The sequence below is a fragment of the Adiantum capillus-veneris genome, chromosome 26 (assembly GCF_014529385.1).
Source record: "Adiantum capillus-veneris isolate H3 chromosome 26, ASM1452938v2, whole genome shotgun sequence".
Classification (NCBI taxonomy): Eukaryota; Viridiplantae; Streptophyta; class Polypodiopsida; order Polypodiales; family Pteridaceae; genus Adiantum; species Adiantum capillus-veneris.
In genome coordinates, this window is record NC_140956.1 from 12115001 (window position 1) to 12120884 (window position 5884).

A 5884-nucleotide genomic window follows, 5' to 3' on the forward strand; every position below is an offset into this window, starting at 1 on the left:
ATTTTCTTTTTATAATGTAAATGGGTCTTTCTATCAATGTAATTTGGTCCCTTTATTTAATGCTCACTTGACCTTTTTTTGTTTTTTAAATCTTTTTTTAGCTTAAAGTTTTATAAAGGTTATATTTTTCTTTTATAATGTAAGTGTCTCTTTTCATCATTGTAATTTGGTCCCTTTATTTAATGCTCACTTGACCTTTTTTTAATCTTTGTTTAGTTTATAGGTGGTCTTTTCATTTAAGGATCTAATTACTTTCTGTTAGCTTTTTGATTTAAAACATACTTTTTTTCTTATAATTTTTTTTTCAATCACAGATAATTTCTAGCTAAAAAATTGTAAATTGTCCTTACATGAAAGAATTTTTCACCACTAAGAATTTTTTTTTCAACTTTTGGTTTTGATATGCAAATGTCACCTTATTACTTTAATCATTGTATTATTAGTAGGGATTAGCTTTTTTAAAAATTCATAACTAAGATTTTTTTTCAACTTTTTGTTTTGATACGTAAATGACACCTTGTTACTTTAGTGCATGTATTGTTATTAGGGATTAGGTTAATACATTTTCAATATTCATTTCTATCCTAAAAATATTATGTATTTATTTCATTTAATAGCATGCATCATTTTATTGTGTAATTTCTTTTATTGATATATTTATACAAGAATTAGATCAATCCCTAAACTCTCACTAATATTTTATATGCTTTATGTTTTTATGAGGTCAATTAATATAACACTCATACATAAAGGCATAAGGAAAAGCGAAGATTTTTGGTGCAATTTTTTTACCATTGAATTGAATTGTTGGATGTTCTCCATGTGGCACTTGAACATTTTTGGATTTTAATGTGTGCGCATGGGAGTACCCCCCCACTCTCTCACTTCGTTGGAGTCGAGGTAGCTCTCTCTCTCTCTCTCTCTCTCTCTCTCTCTCTCTCTCTCTCTCTCTCTCTCTCTCTCTCTCTCTCTCTCTCTCAGGCCATCGTAAATCTTTACCTTGTTTGCTTCAGCAAAAGCTATGTACGCAAGAGCAGCGTGGCGGCATCAATCGATTAAGTCAGAGCAACTGTCTAAGTTCTTGATTCATTATCATGTGCGCACGGCTTCATCGTCTTCACAGCGTCGTCTTCACATCAAAACAGAAGCCTTCCAGCCTAAGAGATTGTAGAGCTAGATGGAGGCGTGCATACACACATCTTTCTTCTCTTTCTTGTCGCTTGCATCTTTTTCGATGCTCGTTGATGACCTGCAGGATGAGGTCTACTTTGTGCAAGATGAGGTCAACGCTGAGATTTGGCCATGCCACCATTTAGGTAGGAAAGCCTTGAAAGTTAGGGTAGCGTAGGGACTTAGGAGGTTATAATCCCTCTCAAAATTTATAGAAACAAGTAGGTTTTGCTCTTATGGAAAGATCTCTCTCTCTCTCTCTCTCTCTCTCTCTCTCTCTCTCTCTCTCTCTCTCTCTCTCTCTCTCTCTCTTTGTGTGTGTGTGTGTGTCGTGCTCACAACAGGTCAAGGGGGTATCGGGGAAACATGACAACGAAGCGGCAATTTGGTGGAGCAACAGTGAGGAGGCTAGACAGCAGGGTAGGGAGGTGTGGCAATAGCTAGAGCTGCACGAGGAGAAAGAGGATGAGCTCTCTCTCCTTCTTCACGCAGTGAGGGTGAGGGTGATATCAGGAGGAGGAGGAAGCCGAGGGGGGAAGGGGTGAGGACAGGAGAGCAAAAGAGGAGGAGGAGTTGTGACAAAACCATGAGCAACTCTCTCTCTCTCTCTCTCTCTCTCTCTCTCTCTCTCTCTCTCTCTCTCTCTCTCTCTCTCTCTCTCTCTCTCTCTCTCTCCCTCTGTCTCTTTCTCTCTCTATCTCTCTCTCTCTGTGCATCAAAGTGGCAATAGAGAGGAAGGGGGTTGGGGGGCAGTGGTGCCTGCTACAGAGAAGAAAGGGGGGAGGGAAATCTTCCTTGAGATTCCTCTTAATGGATAGCACTCTGCTACAGACTCCATCTGTTCCTCCGAGTCTCAGAATGCTCTGATCCCAACTGGACATTTTGCAGATAACAAGCGATTGAGAATAGGATGAGCCTTATTCCTTCGTCCATCCACCCCTAGCATAGGCAAGAACCCTTTTTTCTTGAGGATAGCTCTCCAATAGTAAGAATGGCTTTTAGTGCTAGCAGTAGAACTTATTGCATCATTGATGTGTCTCTCCTTGCCATCCGGGAATATGGGCTATGAGAGAGTCTACAGGAAGCCTGAGGGAACAAAATCAGAGAGACAATCCCTCTCATGTCGTGTAACTGGCCTTGTGGGTTGTGCAGCTTTTGAAACAAGCTTGACTCTTCCAAAAACAGTTTCTGCATCAAATTCCATAGGAGAGATCCTTAAGCAGGAACCTCTATATAAGCAATTCTTGGAGAAGAGACATGTAGATGATGCTCGCTTCAAAGAGTTGAAATCAAAATTGAGGTTGAAGAGGCTCTTTTGGAAAGTCTGTGAAGAACCAAACAAGCACTTTTTGAGTGCAAGAGAAAGGTATACTTCCTCTTCCTCCTGCTCTGATACTGGTGTGAAGGCAGTAGATTGCACAAAACTCTAGCCTAGAAGAATTCACTTTTTTGCTGCAAACAAAAGGGAGGATGATGCAAGTGCTAACATTACAATTGGAGATTGAATTGGGTCTGACAGAGCTATGAGGTGCGACTTAATCCATAGGTATGTGAAGCAGGAAGATTCAAGTGCGAAGCTGCTTACATTGGAGTATCACAGATGAAAGAAGTGCCTCTCAATTGGAGAAGCTGTCTGAAGCAGACAATGTTGTTTCTGGTGACTTTGAGGAAATGGGATCTGATTGATGAAGATGATGATAGAAATCATAAGCACCAGAGGCGAGTTAGCACTTCTTACTCAGTGAGTAAAGTCCAAAGTTTTGCAGGGTTTCTCACCAAAAGGGGATGATATACCTGAAATAAATGGCAGTTCGCCAACATATGATGGTGGTATCTTAGCTGCAGAAAGCTTGAAGGGTTTGTGTGTTTCTAATATGGCTAGAAATATTGCTCCAAGGAGAGTTCCACATTGTGATCAAGCTTATGCTAGTCCATCAAGGCATACTAGAGAAAACGATTGGCTGGATTTTTCTACTGCAAGCATCCATTTTAGGGGTGATGTAGTTCGATCACGATCTGAACATATGCCATGTAGTGCAACAGCTGATGACCTCTGCCAGTTGTAGCTAAGTAGGGATAAGTTTTAAAAAATGGGTTTGGAAGATCTAACTATGGCAATGGCCTCATATATGAGGTCGGGTAGAGGCGATTGTGGAGATCATGGTGGCACTTGATGGCAAAGCAGATGGTGGGGGGGTCGTATCTGGCCGAGAGCAGGAGGTAAAAATGTAGCAAGCCAAGTGAGTTGTGTCAGAATCTGAGTCGTGTCTTGGGCTTCTGGTGCTTTTGAGTGTGTTGTCCATGGTCGTGTGCAGGCATACAGGTCTGAATGCACAGGACGCTCATTTTGGTGATATTTTTCTGAGCTCTTCAATGAAACAAGAAGCAGATTATTTAATTTTATTTGATGTCTTGGCGTCTGCTTGTTCTTGAGTTTGATTAAGCCATTGTGAAGGGTCATTACCTACAATCCAAAGCATAAAAGCACACAGCTTGGGCTGGTATGTCTTGCAGCTCCATACTTGCCCCACCTCCATTGTCCTCCCCTTATAATGCACTAAACTCCCATATTGTAGCTCCTGTTGGTCCTCCCACAGCTCAGCACCGGTTTCCCTCTTCCTCCTGCTCGGTTTGCGCTGCCCACTTCTTGTTATGATGTATATGATATTTGAAATGAGTATTTATTGTACAGAAATGCTTCAAATACAGAAATATTTTTGTGCATATACTTGTTGCTTGTCCTATACATTGTGGATTGGGCCTTTAGTGTCCCTCACATGAAGGTGGTTTTCCAGCTTCTAGCCTTCTCCACCTGCATGGACGAGCAAACAACTTGCCACAAACTTGTCATTTAAAGCTAGCTTTAGATGCCCACAAGATTTGGGGGTCAAGGATGGCTACCCAACATAATATATAGAGGATGCAACAAATTTTTGCAAAAGAAACGTCATGAAATACAATTTCAAAAAGAGTGTTTCAAATTAGGAAAGAAAATTGGCTAGCAAAAAATTTATCCTTAATGGTTCCTCTTGGCTCCAAGTTCAATGCGAACAAATCGTGGAGCAGGTGACAACAAGCTTATATTCGAGATGAGTTATATTGCAAATGGGACCACTATCTTCCTTATGTTGATGAGGCTATTTTGAGGCTCCGGTAAACATCAGTAACTTCCTTGTTTGTGGATGAGTTATCAATGGGAGGGAGAGGCGTTGATGTGGTGCGATGGTATAATGCAATTGTCAGGCAAGGCACTAGCCCTTTCTAAGTTGGCCTCTACTTCAACTAATTGCTAGATTAGCTCGCCTTGTTTTCTTGGAGGATGAAAAGTTGTTTCATTAAAGTTCTCTGTCTCTCTCTCAAAGCACTCTCGCTCCTCTGCCCACCGACCTATTCTAGCCTAACAAATAGCCCAAACATTCTCGAGTCATCCTTGGCAGGCTCTCACATGCTCAAGCAGTTGCGGCTTGTGAGGAGGGAGATCATGATCTGCGAAGGGCTGAGTGTAGGGAAGGATTCCAAAGGGTAGTTTGTCGCCGAAAATCTTCCTCTTGAATATGCTGCATGAATTAGTTTAAAGAGCGAAGCTTCCATTAATGGCGCTCTGAAATTTGTGGTCTGATGTAGGCTGCAACAGGATAGGCTGCAACATGAATAACAGGCTTCTTTGCATTGATAAATACCTTTCTTAAATCATAATCTTTAATTACACTCTGATGCAAAGACGTATATCACACTATCGTACACTAGAATTATATTCTTGCTCACTAAAGCCTCAATGCCCCTCAATTAGGGTCCTCCCTTTGAAGCCGAGAGTAGTGCTTACGGGCCACATTGTATGTAGTACTCCTTCTCGATGTGTGTTTGAGAATTATTGTTTCATAATTTTCGTGGACACATTGTATCCTGTTGTCTGGTGTGTTGTCTTTGTCTTTGTATTGCATGATCTGATCAGTTAGCTCAAAATCTTTCATAGCCTTCCGTATTGAGCAGATGAGTTGAGTGCTGGTTAGAGTATTTCACAAGTATTCGAAATGCTCCTCGCTTATACCAGTGTAATCTTCAGCTTTTCTTTACTTTTAATTTCCATATGGCCTATGGTTGGTACCTTCTTCTTTCTACAAAGCAACTGAAGCAGTTAGTCTAACCATACTTGTTCCAGCATGTGAAACCATCTATTTTAGGTCACTGTAATTGAGTGAGGAAATCATTTTTTTTGCCTGGAGGATTATAGGCCTAAGGTGTCATGGTTGTGGCTCGTCACCTTCATTTTTTCCAACTGTCTCGTCAATTCTAAATAGCACTACATGCTACTCAATGTGGAGTTATTTGTTGGCCCCCCCACAGGCCACATCACCTTGATTTGTGGTGAAAGCTTTGACTGGTACTGTGTTTTTAAACACCACTTTGATTTGTGGTTCCTTCAATCAGAAATATCTAGGTGTTCCAATTTTTGCTTATAATTTACCTGGTTGTGCTTCCTTTATGTGTACGAGTGCCCCCACTTGGCGGTTGCACCATGTAGGCATAGAGTCCGTTTTCTTAACAAACCCTGCCGCCGCCGCAGGTGGGGAGTAATGCTCTTTTGTGCTTCATTGAAGGTCTTCTGAGAGAGAGCAAAGCTCTACTTGAGATCGAGGCCCTCAGTGGGCACGTGGGCTCACCGTATGTCCAACTTCATCTGGCCAGCCACAATATCATGATCCTACTATTGAAG